This window comes from Ziziphus jujuba, chromosome 10, assembly GCF_031755915.1.
Source record: "Ziziphus jujuba cultivar Dongzao chromosome 10, ASM3175591v1".
Lineage (NCBI taxonomy): Eukaryota > Viridiplantae > Streptophyta > Magnoliopsida > Rosales > Rhamnaceae > Ziziphus > Ziziphus jujuba.
This window is the reverse complement of record NC_083388.1, coordinates 29004607-29029873: the sequence shown is the minus strand read 5'-3', so window position 1 is coordinate 29029873 and position 25267 is coordinate 29004607.

Genomic DNA, 25267 nt, shown 5'->3' with positions numbered 1-25267 from the left:
TTGTATTGTCCCATCCCACAATCCATTAAATTGGTATTCCATTATCATTCACACCATCATAGACAAGGTCCCAGATGAATGAGCAAGTGATTCATCAATGCCAAGATGAAGAAATGAACATCGCTCTCCAATGCTAACATTTGGTGGTTATGGAACATTTCCATTGCCACCAAACCAATCATGGTGCTTACCCATTATACTTTATAAGCTGTCTAGTGTCTCTGAAAATTTGGCCAGACATGAACAGACCACGAGTGCCATGCCTTGGATTTGCTAGCTTAGTTACTTTTTTTTTTTTTTTTTTTGAGTATGTACCAAAGAAAATATATTAATTAGTAATATTAAATAAAACAATTAATCTATTCATGTAATTCATTTGTACTTGAATTTTAAATTAACAATTTTTTAAATTAATAAGAGTTTGAAAAAATTAAATATTTTATAATTTAAAAACATTACGCAACAATTTTAACATCAAAAGCATTACCGATTGTCTTAATTCTTGGAATTTTGTTTAATTTTAAGTTTTATTCATATGCATAGAAATATTACATATATTAATTAGCAATATGAAGTAAAATAATTAATCTATGTATTAAATTTATTTGTGTTTCATTTTTGAATTAATGATTTTTAAATTAATAAAAAGTTTAATAAATTTAATTATTTTAAAATTGAAAACAATCAGGCATCACTTTTAACATCAAAAGTGTCTCTGTTAAGTTAATTTTTGTATTTTAATTATTTTTATTTTTTATTTTATGCAGATAAACATTACAATTATTAATTAGCAATATGAAGCAAAATAATTAATATATTTAGTTATTTTTTTGTGTTTTATTTTTTAATTAATTATTTTTTAAACCAATAAAATTTTTGCAAAATTAATTATTTTATAATTTAAAAATGCTAGGCAATACTTTTAACATCAAAAGCATCGCCTATTCCCTTAATTTTTGAAATTTTATTTAATTTTATCTTTTATTCATACATAGATATGTTTATATATGTATATATATATATTAAATATATTAATTAGCAATATGGAACAAAAAATAATTAATCTATGCTTTTAATTAATTTGTGTTTGAATTTTTAATAAATGAGTTTTTAAATTAATAAAAAAATTGATAAATTTAATTATTTTAAAATTGAAAAGCATCAGGTGACGCTTTTAGCATCAAAGCTTAACCTCTTGTGTTGACTTTTGATATTTTAATTAATTTTTTGTTTTAATATTATGTATATTAAATAGCAATATGAAGCAAAATAATTAATATATTGATTTAATTTAACATCAAAAGCATTGCCTATTACCATAATTTTTGAAATTTTATTTAATTATGTGTTTTATTCATATGTATATAAATATTTAGTATACTAATTAGCAATTTGAAGCAAAATAATTAATTTATGCTTTTAATTAATTCATTTTTAAATTTTAAATTAATGATTTTTTAAATTAATAAAAAGTTTGACAAATTTTAATTATTTTAAAATCGAAAAGGAGTAGGTGAAGCTTTTTAATGTGACAAACATCGCCTATTGTGTTTTAATATGATATGTATATAAATATTAAGCGTATTCAATAGCAATATAAAGCAAAATAATTAATCTATTGATTTAATTTATTTGTATTTCATTTTTAAATTAAGTAATTTTTAAATTAATAAAAAGTTTGAGAAGTTTAATTGTTTTAAACTGAAAAGCATCCGGTGACAGTTTTAGCATCAAAAGCATCGCTCGTTGTGTTGATTTTTGGTATTTTAACTAATTTTATTTTGGGCAATGCTTTTAATATCTTGATGAGAATCCGCCCGTACCCACCCAATCGACAACCTGTTGGGGTGCAGACCTGATACAATTGAAGACCGGGCTAATCACTAGGGCTCAAGCCAAGAAATTGAAGGACAATCTAGCTGTCTTCATACAAGAGTTATCAATTCTTAAAAGGGCTTGTCCATACCCAAAGATTCTAAGTTTGTTTTAAGCATCCAAGTGGTGGCGCTGGTACGGATCCGGGTAGCTGTTTTCATGCCTTTTTGAACTCCGGCCAGCAACTAATGGATCCAACACTTCATGAATTCAATGAATATCACTAAGGGGTTATGGAATCAAGACAAGGCAGAAGTTAAAGCAACTAAAATGGTGATTTGCGCATAGAAGGAATTGTTGGCCGGTTTTGCTGTTTTTTTTGCTAGTTTTACTGTATTTTGTTGATTTGGCATTTTTGCTTTGTTCCAATCAAGGACAACGTATGGGAATCATAAATAATCCTATTTGGAATCCTACATGGCATATGAGAGCTGATTTAGAGCCTTCACAAGCTAAAAATTGGTCAAAGATACCTTAGTGGTCAAACTAGTCAAGTAGTTTCCTAATTTGAGTTGACTTTTTGTTTTAGGAAATTAGTCTTCTATTTGGTTTTTATTTATTTATTTTCTCGGAAAATCAACTTAGAAAAATTATTATTTTATTATTTCAATTATAAATTAATTAATTCCTAATTTAAAATAAAGGAATTAATTAATCAAAATTAGATTAGGAAATGTATGGAATTTCGGCCACATTAAGAATGTGTCAATGTATGGTCGGTTTTGTCTTTGTTTTTTTTGAGGGTTTATTGCTTTGTGACTTTAGCCTATTTAAGAGCTTATTTTTCAAGGAGAACACACCTTTAATAATATTCAAAAAATTATTTATGAGAAACAATTCTCTTTGTTATCTTTGAACACCTAAAACACCATTAGAGAGTGAGTGTTTTAGTTTTGATTTATCAATAGGACAAACATCATCTATTGTGGCATCTTTGATATACGAAGGTTTCTAATTACATGTTGGTTAGGGGTTAAGGTTCCATAAGAACTTGAACTTAATTTTACGATCCCGGCTAATATAATACGGGTTTAGGAGCAAGTCAACCTAGGTTCGCATCATTTGGTGTCAGAGCTGAATTTTGTTCAAGTTTGATCTATCTTATTTGTTTTAATTTGTTTTGTGTTAGTCTACAGTTTTAGAATTATTTTAAGGTTGCATCTACTCTACACGTTCTGTAAATAAATGAATAAATTATTCATAGCCGAAATTAGGTTCCTTGTTTTACCGTATTTTTGTTTCCTAGTTTGTTGATTGTTTTTCATCATTGTTCTTATTGTTTTGGTTATTGTTTGATTTTCTTTGCTATTTTATCGTAGTTATTTGCATTCATACATTAAAAAAAAATAGAAAAAAGAGAAAAAGAGGATTTTCGGCAACAAAAATAAATTCACAAAATTTGCACATTGATATTTTATGAGGCACGGGTTTAAGTTTGTATTTGGTGGAGACTTGCGGTTTGTGTTGCATTATCATATTTGTGATCCAAAACAAAAAAAGATAAAAAAAAAAAAAGAGCCAAAAGCCGAGTATAAAAAAAAAAAAAAATTGCACAAAAGGCCGACTTGTTGAATTTGGAATTGAAATTTGTTAAAGCTGGAAATTTAGTTTGTGATATTTGGAGTTTCTAGAATTTCATATTGCTACTAGAAATTTGAATTTTTTTTTTTAGTGCTAAAATTATTTGGATTAAAACTAGTTAAAGGATTTGATTATAAAACCTGAATTACAAAGAACAACAACCAACAACTATCTTATATTTTTTGTACAATTTCATTCTTGTTCATGTTTGAATTTCTTTCTCTATATTTTATCTTTGAATTATTGGTTTAATAATATTCCGGTCAGATTTTTATTCATTCCAAAAATTTGCTTGTTGATTTACCTTGTTTTTGCTTTGAAAAGCCGAGAACTAGGTTTTAATAATTCACTCGGTATTGCTTGCTTTTTGCTACTGTTTTGTTGATAAGTTTAACTAGAACATACTTGTGATCTAGTTGCTTTTTTGTGTGTGTTTTAATTAGAACTTTCAGACAATTCTTTGAGTGGAAAAAGGCAAAAGAGTGTGAGCTTAAAAGAGGGTAAAAGTCGAAAGTAGTGTGCAAACACAAATGTCGAGACCTTGTTTAAGTGAAACACGTGATGTAGTGAATTTGGTGACGATTTATTTTATTTTTGCAATATTTTTACTAATATGGCAGATTCAAGAATGACGAGAGTGGATGGCTCATTAAGAATTAATGAAGAGGAATCCATAGGATTCAAGGGTGATTCCTGGCTACAAGGAGCGAAGGTGAGCACACGGACATGATGGTGGTCTTGGAACAATTATAGCGGATGAATGCTCACTTTGATCACCTAGATCAAAGGATGGATAGGTTAGAAACCTCATAAGGTGGGCCGAATCCAAGGTTCGATGTACATGGTGGCCGAGGTCAAGGTCGCGGTCGAGGAGGCTGAGGGCGACCTAGAGAGGAATTCGAAGAAGGTAATTATGGATATAATCTTGAAGAAGAAATTGATGATATTTTTGCACTCCCAGGAAGACTAATCAGTGGGAGAATAGCAAGGGATGAGGATGATGATCTTGGAAATATTAAGGTCAACATGCCACAGTTTATAGGACAAAGTGATCTTAAGGCTTACCTAGAGTGGGAGGAGCAAATGGAGATGATATTCAACTATTATACCTATTCGGAGGCTAAGAAAGTTAAATTGGCATCTTTGGAATTTGGTCGTTATATGCACTCCAATGGTGGATAAATGAGCAAAGTACCTGAAAGAGAGTAGGTGATGAATTGGTTACTACTTGGCGACAAATGAAAGGAGCCATGAGGAAGCGATTTGTACCGACTCATTACCATAGGTTGCTACATCAAAGGTTACAATATTTATCTCAAGGAAATGGGACCGTGGAATATTATTACAAGGAGATGCAGATGCTTATGATGAGATTGAGCATGGCACGGTTTCTAGGTGGGTTGAATCGAGAGATTGCCAATCAATTGGAATTACAACAATATATGGAATTGGAAGAGATGTTGCATGTGGCTATCAAACTTGAGAATCAATTCAAGAGGAGGGGTACAAGCTCAGGGTTTGGAGGAGTATCAAATAGTGGGAGGACAAATCCAAGTGTTTGGAGAAGCAATCCCACATATGACAATAAGCCAAAACCGAAGCTAGATGATGAAAACACTAATCGGCCAAAAGGGAAGCCAAAATCGAATATGTCCAAGCACCAAGGAATGAATGTAAATTTGATCCTAAACCTTCTAAAACTAGTGGCATTGTGTGTTTTAAGTGCCAGGGACGAGGACACATTGCTAGCCAATGCCTGAATAGGAGAATCGTGGTGCTGAAAGGTAATGGCGAGTTAGAATCTGAAAGTGAAGATAGCGAGCATGAAACTGAGCAAGAAGAAGAAGAAATTGAAGATGAAGCCAAGACCCTAAATGCATCACAGGCTGGATTGAGTTTGGTGACTAGGAGAGTCTTGACCATGTACAAAGATGAGGACCAATTACAAAAAGAGAATATCTTCCACACTCGTGAAATCCAAGGTAATGTTTGTAGTATGATAATTGATAGTGGAAGTTGTGCAAATGTAATTAGTAATGTTGTGGTGGAAAAATTAGGCTTACCAACAATTAAACATCCCAAAACATATAGATTACAATGGCTTAATGATAGTGGTGAGATGAAAGTAAACAAAGAAATCAAAGTAAATTTCAGCATTGATAAATTTTAATTATTATGCTGGACATATTTAATTAGGTAGACCATAGCAATTTGATAAAGATACTATACATTATGGTGGAGAGAATGTTATTATTTTTAGATTTAAAGGTAAAAAGGTCAAGCTAGAACCATTGACTCCCAAGGAGGTATATAGAGACCGACTTCAAATACAACAAAGGAAGGAGGCCGAAAAGCTCAAAGAAAGAACTAGTGTGGCACCCACGACTTCAACTCCAATCCAAGGGGGTAAGACTGAAAAAGACCAACCAGGTAAGAAAGAGAGAAAGCCAAAGGAGAGAGAGAGAGAGAGAACAAAACCTAAGAGTGTGAGGAAAATTGAAAAAGCCGAGAGTGAGAGTGGGAAAGTGTAACCCATGAGTGGGAACGAAAAATAAAAAATTTTATCTTAGCATTGGAGATGTTAGTAAAGAAATTTTGAATAAGAAATCATTGCTGGTCATGCTTTATAAAGATGTTTATTTAAATGATCAAGATAATCCCAAAGAACTTGAATTGCCAAGTTCTATCTCTTCTCTTTTACAGGATTTTGAAGATGTCTTTCTGGAGGAGATTCCTAATGGTTTACCACCTATTCAAGGTATTGAACATAATTTTTTATCAGGAGCTGCAATTCCTAACTGGCCTGCACATATGAGTAATCCCGAGGAGACAAAAGAGCTACAAAGGCAGGTAGGTGACTTACTTGACAAAGGTCATATTAAGGAAAGTATGAGTCCATGTGCTGTTCCTATTTTATTAGTTCCTAAAAAAGATGGATCATGGCGCATGTGTGTTGATTGTAGAGCCATAAATAATATTACCATTAAGTATAGACATCCAATTCCTAGATTAGAAGATATGCTTGATGAATTGCATGATGCTTGCATATTTTCAAATATTGATCTTAGTAGTGACTATCATCAAATTAGAACGAAAAAGGGTGATGAATGGAAAACCGCATTTAAGACTAAATATGGATTGTATGAATGGTTAGTGATGCCTTTTTGTTTAACTAATGCACCTAGTACTTTCATGAGATTAATGAATTATGTCATGCGTCCATTTATTGGTAAATTTGTGGTTGTATATTTTGATAATATTTTAGTATATAACCGAAACCTTGATGAGCATGTAGGACATCTTAGGCAAGTTTTAAATATTCTTAGGAAGGAAACGTTGTTTACTAATATGAAAAATGTGATTTTTGTAAAGATGGATTTGTTTTTCTAGGATTTGTTATAAATGCTGCAGGAACTAAAGTTGATTAATCCAAGAGTGGCCGAAACCCACCTTCATTACCCAAGTGAGGAGCTTTCATGGTTTGACTAGTTTTTATCGAAGATTTGTCAAGGATTTTAGCACCATCGCAGCAACTTTGACCGCAGTTGTTAAGAATAATGTTGGCTTCAAATGGGGGGAAGTACAAGATAAATCTTTTAATTTGTTGAAAGAAAAATTAACTAATGCGTCTTTATTAGTTTTGCCAAATTTTTCTAAGACTGTTGAAATTGAATGTGATGCTTTGGATGTAGGTATTGGAGCTATTTTAATGCAAGAAGGAAGTACCATAGCCTACTTTAGTGAGAAATTGAATGGAGCTACATTAAACTACCCGGCCTATGACAAAGAGATGTATGCTTTGGTAAGAGCTTTGAAAACGTGGCAGCATTATTTAATGCCGAAGGAGTTTGTGATTCATATAGATCATGAATCTTTGAGCACATTAAAGGTCAAGAGAAGCTTAATGGAAGGCATGCTAAGTTAAGGGCTTTAATTAGTAGAAATTTAAGAACACGAGAAGAATGTTTGCCACATGTTAAATTTGCCTATAATAGATCTTTGCATTCAGCTAGTAAATTTACACTATTTGAGATTTTTTATGGTTTTAATCTTTTGACTCCAACAGATCTTACACATTTACCTTTAAGTGAACATGCTAATCTAGATGGAAAGCAAAAAGTTGATTTTGTGAAGCAGATTCATGAAAAGACCAAGGAAAATATTGAAAGGAGGACCGAACAATATGCTAGGAATGCCAACCATGGCCGAATAAAGGTTGTTTTTGAACTTCGAGATTGGGTTTGGTTGCACTTAAGGAAGTAGAGGTTTCTTGAGCAAAACAAATGCCAGCTTATCCTGCATAGGGATGAACCCTTTCAAGTTTTGGAGCAAATTAGTGAGAATGCCTACAATCTTAACTTACCAGGTAAGTACAATATTAGTGCTACATTTAATGTTGCTGATTTATCTCCTTTTACTGCAGGTGATTATTTTTATTTGAGGTTAAATCCTTTTCAAGAGGAGAGGAATGATGAGAATCCGCCCATACCTGCACAACCAACAACCTGTTGGGGTGCAGATCCGATCTATTTGAATACTAGACCAATCACTAGGGCTCAAGCCAAGAGATTTAAGGATAACTTGGATGTCTTCATATAGGGAGTTATCAATTCTAAAAAGAGCTTATCCATACCCGAAGATTCCAAGTCTATTTTAAGCATCCAAGTGGTGGATGCCGGTAGCTGTTTTCGTGCCTTTTTGGACTCTGGGCAGCAAGGAATGGATCCAACACTTCATGAAATCAATGAATATCAATAAGAAGTCATGAAATCAAGATAAGGCAGAAGTTAAAGCAACTAAAATGATGATTTGCATATAGAAGGAATTGCTGGCCGATTTTGCTGTTTTTGTTGCTGGCTTTACTGTATTTTGTTGATCTGGCATTTTCTCTTTGTTCCAATCAAGCGCAACATATAGGAATCATAAATAATCCTATTTGGCATCCTACATGGAATATGGGAGCTGATTTGGAGCCTTTACAAGCTAGAAATTGGTCAAAGATATCTCAGTGGTCAAACTAGTTAACTAGTTTCCTAATTTGAGTTGACTTTTTGTTTTAGGAAATTAGTCTTCTATTTGGTTTTTATTTATTTATTTTCTGGATAAATCAACTTAGGATAGTTATTATTTTATTATTTCAATTGTAAATTAATTAATTCCTAATTCAAAATAAATGAATTAATTAATCAAAATTAGATTAGGAAAGGTATGGAATTTCGGCCACATTAGGAATGTGTTAGTGTTGGCTGGTTTTGTCTTAGTTTTTTAGGGTTTATTGCTTTGTGACTTTAGCCTATTTAAGAGCTTATTTTTTCAAGGAGAACAAACCTTTAATAATATTCAAAAAATTATTTGTGAGAAAGAATTCTCTTTGTTCTCTTTGAACACCTAAAACACAATTAGAAAGTAAGTGTTTTAGTTTTGACTTATCTATAGGACAAACATCACCTATTGTGGCATCTTTGATATACCAAGGTTTTTAATCACAAGTTGGTTAGGGATTAAGGTTTCCATAAGAACTTGAACTTAATTTTACGTTCCGGGCTAATATAATACAGGCTTAGGAGCAAGTCGACCTAGGTTTGTATCACATCTAAAGTGCCACCAATTGTCTTAATTTTTGAGATTTTAATTAATTTTATGTTTTATTCATATGTATGTAAATATTAAATTAATTAATTAGCAATATGAAGCAACATAATTATTTTATTCGTGTAATTTATTTATGTTTCAATTTTAAATTGATTATTTTTTAAATTAATTAAAGTTTTATGAAATTAAACATTTTATAATTTAAAAGCATTCGGTCACCTTTTGTCTTAATTTTGGAAATTTTATGTAATTTTATATTTTATTCATATGTATATAAATATTAAATATATTAATTTGTAATATGAAGCAAAGTAATTAATCTATACGTTTAATTTTTTTGTGTTTGAATTTAAAATCAATGATTTTTTAAATTAATAAAAAGCTTGAGAGTTTAATTATTTTTAAATTGAAAAGCATCATGTGACGCTTTTAACATGAAAAGCGTTGCTTATAGTGTTAAGTTTTGGTATTTTTATTTAATTTTATGTTTTATTATTATGTATATAAATATTAAATATATTAATTAGCAATATGAAGTAAAATAATTAATCCATTTAATTAATTTATTTGTGTTTTAATTTTAAATTAATTATTTTTTAAACTAATGAAAAGGTTGAGAAATTTAATTATTTTAAAATTGAAAAGCATAAGGCGACGCTTTTAACATCAAAAGCTTTGTCGCCTATTGTGTTAATTTTTCGTATTTTAGTTAATTTTAGATTTTATTCATATGTATATAAATACTAAATATATTAATTTACAATATGAGGTAAAATAATTAATCTATTCATTTAATTTATTTGTATTTCATTTTTATTTTTTAAATTAATAAAACATTTTCAAATTTAATAATTTAATAGATACTTAATAAAAATATGATAAATTTAATTATTTTTCAAACGTTGGATGACGTTTTTTATGATAAAAGCGTCACCTGCTTGTTTGAATTATTTCTTTTAATTTTTTTACCCATTAAATGCACCATTTAGAATATGAATCAAATACCCAAAAATATTATAGATATGAAGTAATATACATGAAAATGAATAAAATATAAAGAAAATTAATTTTCCTTTCAAATTTTAAAATCATTTGTATTTGCCTCCAATTTTTTCAAACCCCACCCTTTGATACTTTAAGATTATATCATTAATATTTAAAAAAATATTAGGCGCATTTTTCAATCCCCATCTTTTCACCAAGTAGAAAATCTAAGAGATCCTAGCTTTCCTGTGCTCTAAGAAGAGTTGAACAGTCGGGTTAGCTGGTTTCTAGGTGTCTTTTTTTTTTTTCTCCTTTGTCGCCATCAGCAAGCACATATTTACCGATTTTTCTTCCATTTTTTATCATCAACCATACTAGGTTCACTGGTGGGTTATATTTTTCAGCCATTTTTTGTTTTTGGTTTTTTTTTTTTTTTTTTTGGTTGGATTGCTGTCATTGCTGGGTTTCTTGGTGTGTTTGTTGTTAGGTTGCTGGGTTTCTATGTTGCTGGATTGCTTGGTTACTGTTTGTTGTATTGCTATGCTGCACGGGTTGTAGGTGGAAAAAAATTAGGTTATAGGTTTTTTGTTTTTTCAAATTTAACTAGTGGGATTTCTAAATCTTGTTTGGGTTCATATATTGTTTGTGATTTTTCTTGGGATTGGGATTTTTGTCACGATTTTGCTTAGGATCAGAGTTTTGTTCTTGATTTTGCATTGGGCTTGGGTTTTCATTTTGATTTTGGTCACTCGTTGTGCAGTGGTATGGGTTTGCACATTAATCTAAATAAGAAAACTTTTATTTGTTTTAGAATTCATTTGAAAACCTTGAAGTCAAGAAAAAAAAAATTGAGGAAAAAAACCAAAGTGGTTTCAAGATGAACACAAACGTACATTTATGTATTGGTTACGTGATAAGGTATGTTTCAAATAAACCATTAATATCAATGTTTTAACTTTAGGTTTAGTGAGTAAACAATGTATAATTGTATTTCCATATAATTGTATTTCCATTTACTAGATTGAACAAAAACAAAGTCAACTGAATCATATAGTTTCTAAAACATTAAGATGGAACGTACATGGTTCACAATGAGATTAAAAGGAGTTCGATTCAACATTTTGGATAGGGATAATAAGCGGGTCACCTAGAATTGTGGTGTGAAGGTAGTTGCTAAAAGTAGGCATTTTGCTAGTGCTAAGGACAACAACCTTATTTTAGCTGAGATGGCATACTAAGGGGTAATAAGAGACACATGGGATGTCAATTACACTGTGTTTCAAATTCTCGTATTCAAGTGTGATTGGGTTGATAGTAGTGGTGTGAAAGTTAAAGAGATGGATTTTACCTGTATTAACTAAAATAAAATTGGATATAAATATTTCCCATTCATTATGGCTTCACAAGTTCAACAAGTAGTTTATGTTGAGAACCAACTTGATTCTAGATGATCTGTAGTTTTAACTCCACTACAACATGGTACTTTTGTTGAAAATGAATTGGTTAAAGCAGACGTTCTTAGAGATTCTACGATGGTTCACAATCATTTGTCTTTCAGTTGGCAAGTGTGGTTGAAAGTGATAATAAGGAATAATGTGATAATGGTTATGTTCGTAATGATTGCGAGGGGATATGGATAAAAAAACATATCATCTACTAAACAAATTGGTAATTAGGTTCATTAACTTACGTTTAAATAATTATATTTGTTCTGTTTAGTTGTGCTTATTTTTTTTATTATTGTTTTAATTTATTTTTTGTTCTCATTCTTTTGATGTAGATTTATGGACCCATTTGATCATCATGTAATGATGATAATAGATCACCATTATGTAATGAGGTTGGATCGGCTATTCTGACTAAAGAACACAAAAGAAGAGGACCTACAATGATGCAAGGTCTTAGGAAGGATGTTGGGGGAAGACAAGATTTGGAATCTTAATATGATGAGGTAGGAGTTGCTCTCAACTGTGCAATGGTGCAAAATGAACAATTTAGAGGGTTCATTAGTTCGAAGTACAATATCTAATTAGAAAACTGTGACAAAACAATTGAAAAATAACATATTGGAATTTTGATTACTTTCAATTTAACTTATAATTAAATTTATTAGTAACTTTTTTTTTTTACTATATACTTTAATATATGATTTAACTTATATTAATTTATTTGTACGCATTTTTATTTTTTATTTTTTTATAATTGGTCATCTTTCGTTTGATAATCAATGTTATTAAATATGTTTTCAACTTGCTGCAATATTCTAATAAAGATGAGGCATTTAAGAAGGAAACTCTTAAAGATTGTTGGATGAAGTGGAGGAAATTTAAGAGTTTCTTGTATACAATGTTAGAGACTCATGGTAATTGTTAGCCATGAACAAGCCAAACTCGAGACCAAGCAAAGGTGCCTTGGCCAAGGGGTCACTTCCTTACTTTATTTTTGTACTTTGTTTTGTAATTTGTTAAAGCCACTTTTGTTGTAATTTAGGCTTGTTAAGTTGGTGCACAAAGACACCAAAATGTGTTAATTAAAATGTATTAGCCAAATTAAGTTTTTAGGGAACTAAGCACCTTGATGACATGGAAAGCACCTTGGTGACACGGAAGTTTCTTGGTGATATGGAGCTTAACCATTCGGCCTCTCTCTCTGATATGAACCTAGGACGACCTGCTCCTAAACCTGTATTATATTAGCGAGGACCTAATTATGTTCAAGTTCTAATGGTCACCTTGACAGGTAACCAACCTGTGATTAGAAACCTTGGTATATAAGGAAGACGCCATAATAGGTGATGGAAGTCCTATTGATAAGTCAAACTAAAATACTCACTCTCTAATGGTGTTTTAGGTGTTCAAAAGAACAAAGAGAAATTCAATCTCACAAAATAAATTCTAAATATTATTAATAGTATGTTCTTCCTCAAAAACAAGCCCTTACATAGGCTAAAGGAAACAAAAACCCTAAAAACTAAAGAGAAAAATCGGCCATACATGTGGTTTCCTATAGTGGCCGAATTTCTCACTCCTTTCCTAATCTAATTTTGATTAATTAATTCCTTTATTTTGAATTAGGAATTAATTAATTTACAATGAAAATATTAAAATAATAACTTTCCTAAACTTATTTTTCCAGTAAATAAATAAATAAAATCCAAAAAGTAATGATAATTTCCCAAAACAAAAAGTAGAATCAAATTAGGAAACTAAAATACTAGCTTTTTGACTAAGTTGACTTTGACCAAGCTCCAAATCAGCTTCAATATGCTTTGTAGGATTCCAAATAACCTTATTATGGAGTCCCACACGTTGCCCTTGCTTGGAAGAAAGAGAAAAAGCCAACTCAGCAAAATATAGTTAAGCCAGTGAGCAATACAGTAATTTTTGGCCAAATTTTGAAGCTGTCCGTACAAGTCCATACAAGTACTTTTACTTCTGCCTTGACTTGCTTGTCAGGACCCATCCAGAATTCCTTCCCCGGAACCCTAGACAAGCCCTGATCCCAGGGAAATACCACCGAACCTTCCAACGAAAAATCTGGTAGCACCTCCTCAAAGAGTAGGACTAACCAAAAATTACCTGCACTGAAAACACACTTCTAAAAACATCCCCTTATTCCTCCCACAATACTACAAATTGATTCCACAAATTTACAGCACTTCAAATAAAAACAGCAGCCACCCAGTGCATAAAAACAACTACACGTCCAATACAGTATACATAGCATTATACAACAAATGTGGAATTTATACAATGACAGAAAAAAAAAACAATACAGGATGGAGAGGAAAAGGGAAGAAATACTTCTTGAACCTTCGGCAACGAACTGAGACGTTGGGCTCATCCCGGACAATCAACGTGTAACACCCCGTCCCAAATCGCACCGGAATCCGTGCACATTGACCGAGGTTGACCGTTGACCAAAGGGGTCAAAAGTTGACTTTTTGACTCGGTGAGAATTTCGAGTTGACCAGGATACCGTGGCAAAGTGCACGATGCCACGAGTTCGTAGCCTGGTAGCACGTCGAAAACGGAGCTACGGTTTGGAAGTTATGGACGAAACAAGTTGCAGTCCAAACTGTCCAAGGGGTGTCGGAGTTGACTTTTTGTTTATGGGTAATTGAGCTTTGACTTGTGTGTGGTTGTGAAGTGCTCGTCGATACGAGTTCACAGACTAGCGGCACGCTCAAAACGGACATCCGGTTAAAAAGTTATGGACGTTTGAAGTTTACCGGATATCGTATTATTTTAACGTTTGAACAGTGAAACGCCACGTGTCAGCTTCTGATTGGTCCACGTGGCATGAACATTGTCACGCAGGGGTTTTATTTGTTAAAACACTCGGGGAAGAGAGAGAAAGAGAGAGAGGAGAGAGAAAGAGAGAAAGAGTCACCAGCCGCCGGTCATTTTCACGTTTTCCAGCCTAGTTACTGTACACGCGCCGGCCATCCAGATTGCCCACCTCATTTCCGGCAAAACCTCCAAATTTCACGGCGAATGGCCGCCGGACGCGCCCGGATCGGACGTCCGAAGTTTGGCGGCGATTTTTCCCCCTCCACCGCCGGCCACCGCGAACCGACCCTGTTCCGGCCGATCTACAGTACACACGCCAGCTAGCCTTGATCCTCTCCTCAAGTCCAGCCTATCCACCAAAAATCACGGCCATCGGACCACCGACGCGCCGGGATCGGAGCGTTTTCCGATGAGGGGTCGGAAATCTTCAAACGGTGATTTCTCCGCCGTCCGACCTCCGTTTTGCTCACCGCCGGTCCCGTTGGATTGCTCTCCTCACGATCTACAAGTCTGCAAAATTTCACAGCCAACGGCCACCGCACGCGCCGCCGCCGGCGACGGTTGCCGGTGACCGTGGCAGCCCGCCGGAAATTACTGTTCCGGCGAGTACCCGAAATTCCGGCCAGCTCCAGTCCGCTGTGTTCGACCTCCTGAACCCGAATCCGACATCGGTTTCGGCCAATTCGGGACGGTTTGGGAGAATTGCGGAACTGAAACCCGAAAAGCTTCTCGACGAAATTCCGACCCCGTCGGGTACGATCCTCGGAAATTAAGACCGGATCTGTGATTAGCATCACTCGAGCTTCGATTCGGTATATAATTCGTAAATTTTAGTTATCGTTTGGTGTTCGCTCCCCGGGTACCCATTTGGGGATTACCCGAATAAAATATTAATTTATTTGACTGTCTGTGAATTTTGTTCTAGGAGCACCGGTGAGTCGTAGAATTGATCCCGTAGTGGATCGTGGGTTAATTGCGTGCTCCAGGTGAGTGACCCACCTTCAAATTAATTTTGGGAATTTAATTGGTGAATATATAATGTGTGATTTAAATATTTGGAATTTAATTTCTATGTGCCAAATATTTATTTGAATTATTGTGGAATTATTTGTGAATTTATCGGATTTAAGAAAATGTGTATTTCACCAATTTATGCCATGTGAAATTAATTTATGGTTTTGAGGATTTTGAAATTGGTGTGGTTTTAATGTTAAATTGGGCACGATTTGAATTTCAAATATTTCAAGGAAAATATTTGGTTATGTTGGTGATTTCAATTTTTATAAAATATGCCCGTGTAATATTATGAGATTTGATTATGATATTTCGAGAAATTATTTATGCTTGGAAAAATGTGGATATTTGAATTGATGGATTTGGGAGTTGGTGGATTTGAAAATCATGGAATTTATGGTATTGATTATAAAGAAATTGTGGAGAATTTCCCGGTTCAAGCGGATGGATTATGCCCGCTATGCTTATGAAAAATGTGAAATTTGTTTTATAATTTAAATTTGCGGATTTTATAATTTTTAGATGCACCGTGCACGTACTGGTGTTCTGATTATGTGATATGGTATATGTGATATGGATATTGTGCACACGGATATGATTAGCGCGCAGGTGGGTGTGAGTAGCGCGCAGGTGATATTATGAGGGTGTCCTGTGGATGCCATCGGAGAGGGTGGCCACCCCCCTTTGGCCGGGACACCAGGTTAGCAGCGGCGCAGTGGGATGCCACGCGACCGTATGCCGGTTTCTCTCTATAACCTCCTGTCTGGCGGTACCTCGGGACGCTGGGTACTGTTGGCGCCACTGGTATATAGTGGGTGCATCAAATGATTTTCAGAACTGTGTTTTAAAAATAAAATGTTTGGAAACTGTATTGGAAAAATAAAATTAATTATTACTGCTTCCGATATTTAATTATTTGATGTCTTGGTTTTCGGGGAATATGAATAAAGGGTTTTGTGAAAATGTTTTAAAAGGGGAACCTTTCCAACTGAGAGAATTGTAAGGGTTTTGAGAGAAATTATTATTTACAAGTAATTATTATTTATACTTATTACTGTGATATTATATGGTATAGTAGTAGGGTCGCTCACTGAGATGATTAGCATCTCACACTCTTAAATTCCGTTCCTCTAGGTTCCAGGTTGACGGTGTTCATTCGGAGCGGACTTAATCTTCCTCGTTGTTTAACTTTGTGAAGCACCCTGTTCTTCTTTATTGCAGTTGTACTATTTCTTTCATTCTTGTTGTATTTATTATGCATTGGATTACTGTATTTATTTTGAAGTGCTGAAATTTGTGGAACCAACTTGTAGTACTGTGGGAGGAATAAGGGGACAATTTTAGAAGTGTGTTTTCAGTGCAGGTAAATTTGTGGTAAGTAAATCCCTTAGGGGAGGCTCTGCCGGATTTTCCGTTGGAGAGTTCGGTAGGGTTTCCCTGGGATCAGGGCTGTCTAGGGTTCCGGGGAAGGAATTCTGGACGGGTCCTGACAGTTGGTATCAGAGCATAGGTTCTTGTAATCCTAAGGGACTGTGCATTGTTGTGTATCCCATCCGTGTCTAATCTCTCGTTTTACCCGTGTGAAAGCGTTCTTTCTGTTTGTCTCGAAGAGTTTGAATAACTCTAATCTTCGAGGGTGTCAATTAGGATCATCTAGCCTAACGGGAAATTCCTATGGCCTAGTCGATGGTCGAGGATGCCTTTTCTTTTTGAAGGTCAAGCTTATCATCGTGAATGGTATCCGTTTCGTTCATGGAGAAGAAGGATGATTGCCTAAGGATGTGTGTCGATCGATTTCAAGGCGTCAAAATATTTTTCCGATCGTTTATCCAAAAATTAAATGCTTTTCAAAGTGGTATTTGAAATTAAAAGTGTTTTATTCAAGTATTTTTGGTTTGTGTTCGTACATGTATTTGCATGTTATATTGTTTAATATTATACTGCACCATATGGAGGCGGCGAACCAATGTGGTCCATGTAGAGCTAGCCCCATGATCATGTTGCCTACGAGCCCGGGGAATTGGACGGCCAATATAGGCAACCACCCTGGTTTGTATTGGTAGCAGAGTGTCGGCGACAGTTGGAATCATGGATTACGTAGCATGTAGAAGGTGTCGTATGTACCTCCATTACAAGCGTGCATATTTTATTTTATGTTATGGTTTTCCAAGAGCGACTTAAGGGTTAAGTATCGTCAGTCGAGAATCCAAAGCAGGGTATCGTTGAGTTCAAAAAGGAGATCCTAAAGGAAGCACGCGATTCAAGGTATGCGATACACCCCAAGGGTACCAAGATGTATGGAATGCTCACTAGATGACATTGTGGTTTGGCACGATAAAGGAAGTTGCAAGATCCAAATAAAGGTACTTAAGTCACTGACAAGTAAAGGTAGGGAGATGTAAACATGGATTTCGTGCTTAAACTATCGTTCACAAAGAGAAGGTACGACAGCGTTTAGAGAATCAAGCAAGATCCGGATAGCGACTAAAGTTCTACTTGGTGGTTGATGAGGTTAATGAGATGAGGATGATTCCTTAGGCATGGTTGGATGTTTAAGCATGATTATTTTCATTCTAGAAGCTAAGATCTTGATATCTTATTTTCTTGGAGATTTAAGGTTCATATTGGTGGTGCTTCATCAATTCAAGGTGGTTGATATTGTTGGTGATAATTTACAATGATAAGGAGTATGATTTTTGGGACGGAGTTAGAATTTAAAAAGTGTGGAATACCTTATTGGGTTAAGGATCTAGTGATTGTTCATAGTATTGGTGGTGATGCTAGAATTATGATTTAAATTCCTTATTGCTTGAGGTGTGGATTCATGGAATTTATTTGAAATGAGGGAAACTTAGGGTTTTCAAGAATGGTATTTGGATGTTGAGAAATTTTATTCATGACCTTGATGAATTTAGTTAAAAGAAAGATTGATGTTTGTCGAGGTTAAGACTATTGGTTAATCAATGAGGAGCAAGGGTTTTATAATTGTAAGTACTAGGAGGGTAATCGAAGACAAGGGAATTAATCTCAACCTTAACTTGGTGATACCAGTATTTGAGGAAATTAGACTTAAGTTCTAATCTTACCTTTTGAATTGCTGATCGAGTTACGAGAGTTGGTTGTTGGTTTAAGGATGCATCCTTCAGGAGTTCTCATGGCTAGCTTCCAGGTACGACCGGTGTTGGTGGATCGTATAGTAGAGACCCAAATGGAAGATCCTAAGTTGAGGACAATTAAAGGCAAAGTACAAGAAGGTCTTGATCCGGAATTTTCCATAAGGAGGGATGGAGCCCTCGTGTATAAAGGACGACTTTGTGTTCCGGATATCCCAGGACTCAAGAAGGAGATTTTAGAGGAGCGCACAGCTCGATGTATGCGATGCATCTGGGGAGTACCAAGATGTACCGGACGCTTGTTAAGTATTATTGGTGGATTGGTATGAAGAGAGAAGTGGCAGACTTCGTATCAAAGTGTTTGATTTGTCAACAAGTGAAAGCAGAAAGACAGAAGCCTTCGGGACTACTCCAACCTTTACCGATTCCCGTGTGGAAGTGAGAAAAACTCAACATGGACTTCGTATTCAAGCTTCCTTTCACACCTAGAAGGTACGACGGCATTTGGGTAATCATTGATCGTCTCACCAAGTCGGCACACTTCCTACCGGTACGAGAACGTTTTTCACCCGAGAAGTTAGCTCAGTTGTTCGTGCAACGCATTGTAAGTCTTCATGGAGTACCGTTAGCCATCGTCTCCGATCGAGATCCGCGCTTTACTTCACGACTATGGCGGAAGTTGGCTGATGCACTAGGAGCAAGACTTAACTACAGCACCGCTTTTCACCCGCAATCTGATGGACAAGCAGAGTGCACAATTCAGACATTAGAAAACCTGCTAAGGTCTTGCATTATGCAGTTTCGTGGTAGTTGGGATGAACAACTGCCATTGATAGAGTTTTGTCCTCCTGCGTACCGTGAGGCGAGAAGGAGAGAGTTCGAGGAACTGCGACAGGGGAACATGACAGTGACCGAGTACGAGAGGAGATTCCGAGAACTATCAGAATTCTGCATGCACCTGATTCCCGACGATCACACGAAGAAGGTGAGGTTCATAGACGGATTGAAAGAGAGCATCGGCTACACCCTTTCCGGATCAGTACATCCCACCTATCAGTCCGCCAGGGATGCAGCGCTCGAGCTAGAGAGACAGGAGGAGATACACAGACCCTCGAGGCGCAGATTATTCAAAGGTTCGTATAGCGGAGTACCTCGACAGGGGGCAGCCAAGAAAAGCCATAGCTCAGGCTCAGACAGTGATGGGTTAAGCCCACGAGGCAGATTCCAGAGGAGAGATAGTTATCGCATGCCCCAGCTAGCTCGCCATTCGATCAGTGTGGATGCAAGCTCGTATCAGCAGTCACGCATTAGTTCTCCGCGGATTTGTCCACTTTGTAGGGGGAATCATTCTGGGAAATGTCAGATGGATGGGTTATGCTTTCGGTGTGGGCAGCCAGGTCACATAAGGAGGGATTGCCCTTATGGCAGTGGCAGTGTGCTAGAAGCAGGTCGACGGACACAGCATACAGGGGTATTTCCAGGACAGAGTTCCCAGGGGAGTCAGCCAGTAGGAGTTTCTTCGGGATCAGTTCAGCCGTCTGCAGGATCGAGTCGAGGTAAAGGAAGGAGACCCCAGCAGACAAGTCAAGGCCGGGTGTTTGCTGTGACGCAGCAGGGAGCCAGGACTACGCCCGACGATTTTACAGGAGAATCCTTGTGGCCTAGCCAGTTAATCAAGGAATGTTTCTTCTGCATCGAAGATCAAGTGATGGAAGCGGACCTGATCCTGTTGGATCTATCCGGACTTGAAGTAAGTTTTGGGCATGGATTGGTTGGCAAGGAACCACTAAGTCGAGGAAGCGACGTGGGAGCCCGAAGTGCAGGTGCGTGATCAGAATCCTCATTTGTTCCAGTGACGTGCGGAAATTTCGGGGATGAAATTTTTGTAAGGGGGGAAGGTTGTAACACCCCGTCCCAAATCACACCGGAATCCGTGCACGTTGACCGAGGTTGACCGTTGACCGAAGGGGTCAAAAGTTGACTTTTTGACTCGGTGAGAATTTCGAGTTGACCAGGATACCGTGGCGAAGTGCACGATGCCACGAGTTCGTAGCCTGGTAGCACGTCGAAAACGGAGCTACGGTTTGGAAGTTATGGACGAAACAAGTTGCAGTCCAAACTGTCCAGGGGGTGCCGGAGTTGACTTTTTGTTTATGGGGAATTGAGCTTTGACTCGTGTGTGGTTGTGAAGTGCTCGTCGATACGAGTTCACAGACTAGCGGCACGCTCAAAACGGACATCCGGTTAAAAAGTTATGGACGTTTGAAGTTTACCGGATATCGTATTATTTTAACGTTTGAACAGTGAAACGCCATGTGTCAGCTTCTGATTGGTCCACGTGGCATGAACATTGTCACGCAGGGGTTTTATTTGTTAAAACACTCGGGGAAGAGAGAGAAAGAGAGAGAGGAGAGAGAAAGAGAGAGAGAGTCACCGGCCGCCGATCATTTTCACGTTTTCCGGCCTAGTTACTGTACATGCACCGGCCATCCAGATTGCCCACCTCATTTCCGGCAAAACCTCCAAATTTCACGGCGAATGGCAGCCGGACGCACCCGGATCGGACGTCCGAAGTTTGGCGGCGATTTTTCCCCCTCCACCGCCGGCCACCGTGAATCGACCCTATTCCGGCCGATCTACAGTACACTTACCAGCTAGCCTTGATCCTCTCCTCAAGTCCGGCCTATCCACCAAAAATCACGGCCATCGGACCACCGACGCGCCAGGATCGGAGCGTTTTCCGGCGAGGGGTCGGAAATCTTCAAACGGTGATTTCTCCGCCGTCCGACCTCCGTTTTGCTCACCGCCGGTCCCGTTGGATTGCTCTCCTCACGATCTACAAGTCTGCAAAATTTCACAGCCAACGGCCACCGCACGCGCCGCCGCCGGCGACGGTTGCCGGTGACCGTGGCGGCCCGCCAGAAATTACTGTTCCGGCGAGTACCCGAAATTCCGGCCAGCTCCAGTCCGCTGTGTTCGACCTCCTGAACCCGAATCCGACATCGGTTTCGGCCAATTCGCGACGGTTTGGGAGAATTGCGGAACTGAAACCCGAAAAGCTTCTCGACGAAATTCCGACCCCGTCGGGTACGATCCTCGGAAATTAAGACCGGATCTGTGATTAGCATCACTCGAGCTTCGATTCGGTATATAATTCGTAAATTTTAGTTATCGTTTGGTGTTCGCTCCCCGGGTACCCATTTGGGGATTACCCGAATAAAATATTAATTTATTTGACTGTCTGTGAATTTTGTTCTAGGAGCACCGGTGAGTCGTAGAATTGATCCCGTAGTGGATCGTGGGTTAATTGCGTGCTCCAGGTGAGTGACCCACCTTCAAATTAATTTTGGGAATTTAATTGGTGAATATATAATGTGTGATTTAAATATTTGGAATTTAATTTCTATGTGCCAAATATTTATTTGAATTATTGTGGAATTATTTGTGAATTTATCGGATTTAAGAAAATGTGTATTTCACCAATTTATGCCATCGAATTTAATTTATGGTTTTGAGGATTTTGAAATTGGTGTGGTTTTAATGTTAAATTGGGCACGATTTGAATTTCAAATATTTCAAGGAAAATATTTGGTTATGTTGGTGATTTCAATTTTTATAAAATATGCCCGTGTAATATTATGAGATTTGATTATGATATTTCGAGAAATTATTTATGCTTGGAAAAATGTGGATATTTGAATTGATGGATTTGGGAGTTGGTGGATTTGAAAATCATGGAATTTATGGTATTGATTATAAAGAAATTGTGGAGAATTTCCCGGTTCAAGCGGATGGATTATGCCCGCTATGCTTATGAAAAATGTGAAATTTGTTTTATAATTTAAATTTGCGGATTTTATAATTTTTAGATGCACCGTGCACGTACTGGTGTTCTGATTATGTGATATGGTATATGTGATATGGATATTGTGCACACGGATATGATTAGCGCGCAGGTGGGTGTGAGTAGCGCGCAGGTGATATTGTGAGGGTGTCCTGTGGATGCCATCGGAGAGGGTGGCCACCCCCCTTTGGCCGGGACACCAGGTTAGCAGCGGCGCAGTGGGACGCCACGCGACCGTATGCCGGTTTCTCTCTATAACCTACTGTCTTGCGGTACCTCGGGACGCTGGGTACTGTTGGCGCCACTGGTATATAGTGGGTGCATCAAATGATTTTCAGAACTGTGTTTTAAAAATAAAATGTTTGGAAACTGTATTGGAAAAATAAAATTAATTATTACTGCTTCCGATATTTAATTATTTGATGTCTTGGTTTTCGGGGAATATGAATAAAGGGTTTTGTGAAAATGTTTTAAAAGGGGAACCTTTCCAACTGAGAGAATTGTAAGGGTTTTGAGAGAAATTATTATTTCCAAGTAATTATTATTTATACTTATTACTGTGATATTATATGGTATAGTAGTAGGGTCGCTCACTGAGATGATTAGCATCTCACACTCTTAAATTCCGTTCCTCTAGGTTCCAGGTTGTCGGTGTTCATTCGGAGCGGACTTGATCTTCCTCGCTGTTTTACTTCGTGAAGTACCCTGTTCTTCTTTATTGCAGTTGTACTATTTCTTTCATTCTTGTTGTATTTATTATGCACTGGATTACTGTATTTATTTTGAAGTGCTGAAATTTGTGGAACAAACTTGTAGTACTGTGGGAGGAATAAGGGGACAATTTTAGAAGTGTGTTTTCAGTGCAGGTAAATTTGTGGTAAGTAAATCCCTTAGGGGAGGCTCTGCCGGATTTTCCGTTGGAGAGTTCGGTAGGGTTTCCCTGGGATCAGGGCTGTCTAGGGTTCCGGGGAAACGTCTCCAACCTGGACCTAGGGGAACGGAATTTAAGAGTGTGAGATGCTAATCATCTCAGTGAGTGATCCTATCTACTGAACACCTTTAATAATAATAATATAAAAATAAAGGAATTTAATCAATCCATACCGAACAATTACATAAATAAATAAATAAACATTTGAAGTAATTATTTCTCTCAAAACCCTCACTCTTCACTCCGTTGGAAAAGTTCCCCTTTTAAAACATTTTCACAAAACCTGATATACGTACTTCCCGAAAACCAAGGGACCAAATAATTTAACAAACAACAAATAAATAAATAAATACCCCAAATATAAATAAATGCAATAAATTATAATAAATAATTTCAGAACAACTTTGAGGTTTAAAACATTATTTGCAAATTACACCTGACGCACCACACCATATACCGGTGATGCCCTCCGATACCCAGCGTCCCGAGCACCGACTGGCGGGGGGTTAAAGAGAGAAACCTGCAACGGCACTTCGGCGTCCCGACAGTACCGCTGCTAAAACCATCAACCCGGCCAAGGAGGGGGGCGGCTGTGCGCAATAACAAACTTGCCTGCCCACTGTCCAATGGCAAGTCACGGGTGAAGTAATAACCGCGCACTAAACCACATAATACCTGCGCGCTACCACGTGCCCATACACCATACACCAGAACACCAATACTGTATGAGTGCGTCTAAAAATAAACATTATTAACCAACCGTACCGTTTTCCAAAATTACCGTGGGAAATACATTAAATTCTCACACTTACCATCCCACATATTTTTATTTAATCAAACCGGTACGAAACATTGATAACCAACAAACCACAATTTCCTCGAAGTACGAGATGCAACCATAAAAATACCGCGGGCATAATTTATAAATTTAAACAATATTTTTGTAAAATATTTAACCCAATTATGCCCGAAAAATTAATACTGAAAGCCACGTACAAATACTACCGAAGCATACTATGCTCATGCATAATAAATAAATTAAACCACAATAAAATCATAACCAAATTGTAGCACATGAGCATAATTTAAATACCAATTAAACATAATTAATTGCCCAAAAATGATATAAAATCCAGACACAATCAATTATTGAAAATACTTGCTCATGTGTAATAAATACCATTTAATCACAATAAAATAATAATCGGGAATTCCTAATGACCCTAAAATTTCATTCAGCACCAATGGGTAAATATATATATAAAATAATATTTTTTCCGATTGTATTTAAAATACGCCACATGAGCACAATTTACAGATATTAATTTAACACCACATAAATATAATTAATTACCCCAAAAATATTTTTAAAGGTGGGTCACTCACCTGGAGCACGCAATTAAACTATGATCCACCATGGGATCAATTCCACGTCTCACCGGTGCTCAAATCCGGTCTCCATCGACCTCAACTCCGCCGGAGGTGGCCGGAAAGCTTCGGCCGGTTTTCAATTCCTCATACCTCACAAACCGCTTCGAATTTTTGAGATTGGAGGCCATATTTGAACTCAGAGGACCCAAAATAGGGGGAGAGAAGGCTTAATTCAGATTGGGCTGGCCGGAATACGGCGAAATCGCCGGAAAAAGTTAACCGGCCGCCGCGACTTCGCCGGCCCGATCTGGGCGCGTCGCCGACCAGCCGGCAGCCAAATTTGGCTGGTGAGCTCGCTGGCGTGTGGGCTTGGACGGTGGTCGGCGCGTGCGTGGTTCTGGTGGCCGGAAAAAGAAAACACGGTGAGAGAGAGGGACGGGCGGGAGAGAAAGAAAGAAAGAAAGAAAGAAAGAAAGAAGAAGAAGAAGAAGAAGAGGAACAGGAAGGATCGGGCCCCTGGCCCTTTTTTCCCACGTGGGGAAAGAAAAAGAAAAAGAAAAAGAAAAAGAAAAGAAAAAGGAAAAGAAAAAGAAAAATAAATAAAATAATTAAATAATTAAATAATTACATAATAATATTATTATTTAAAATAATAATAAAAATAATTTGA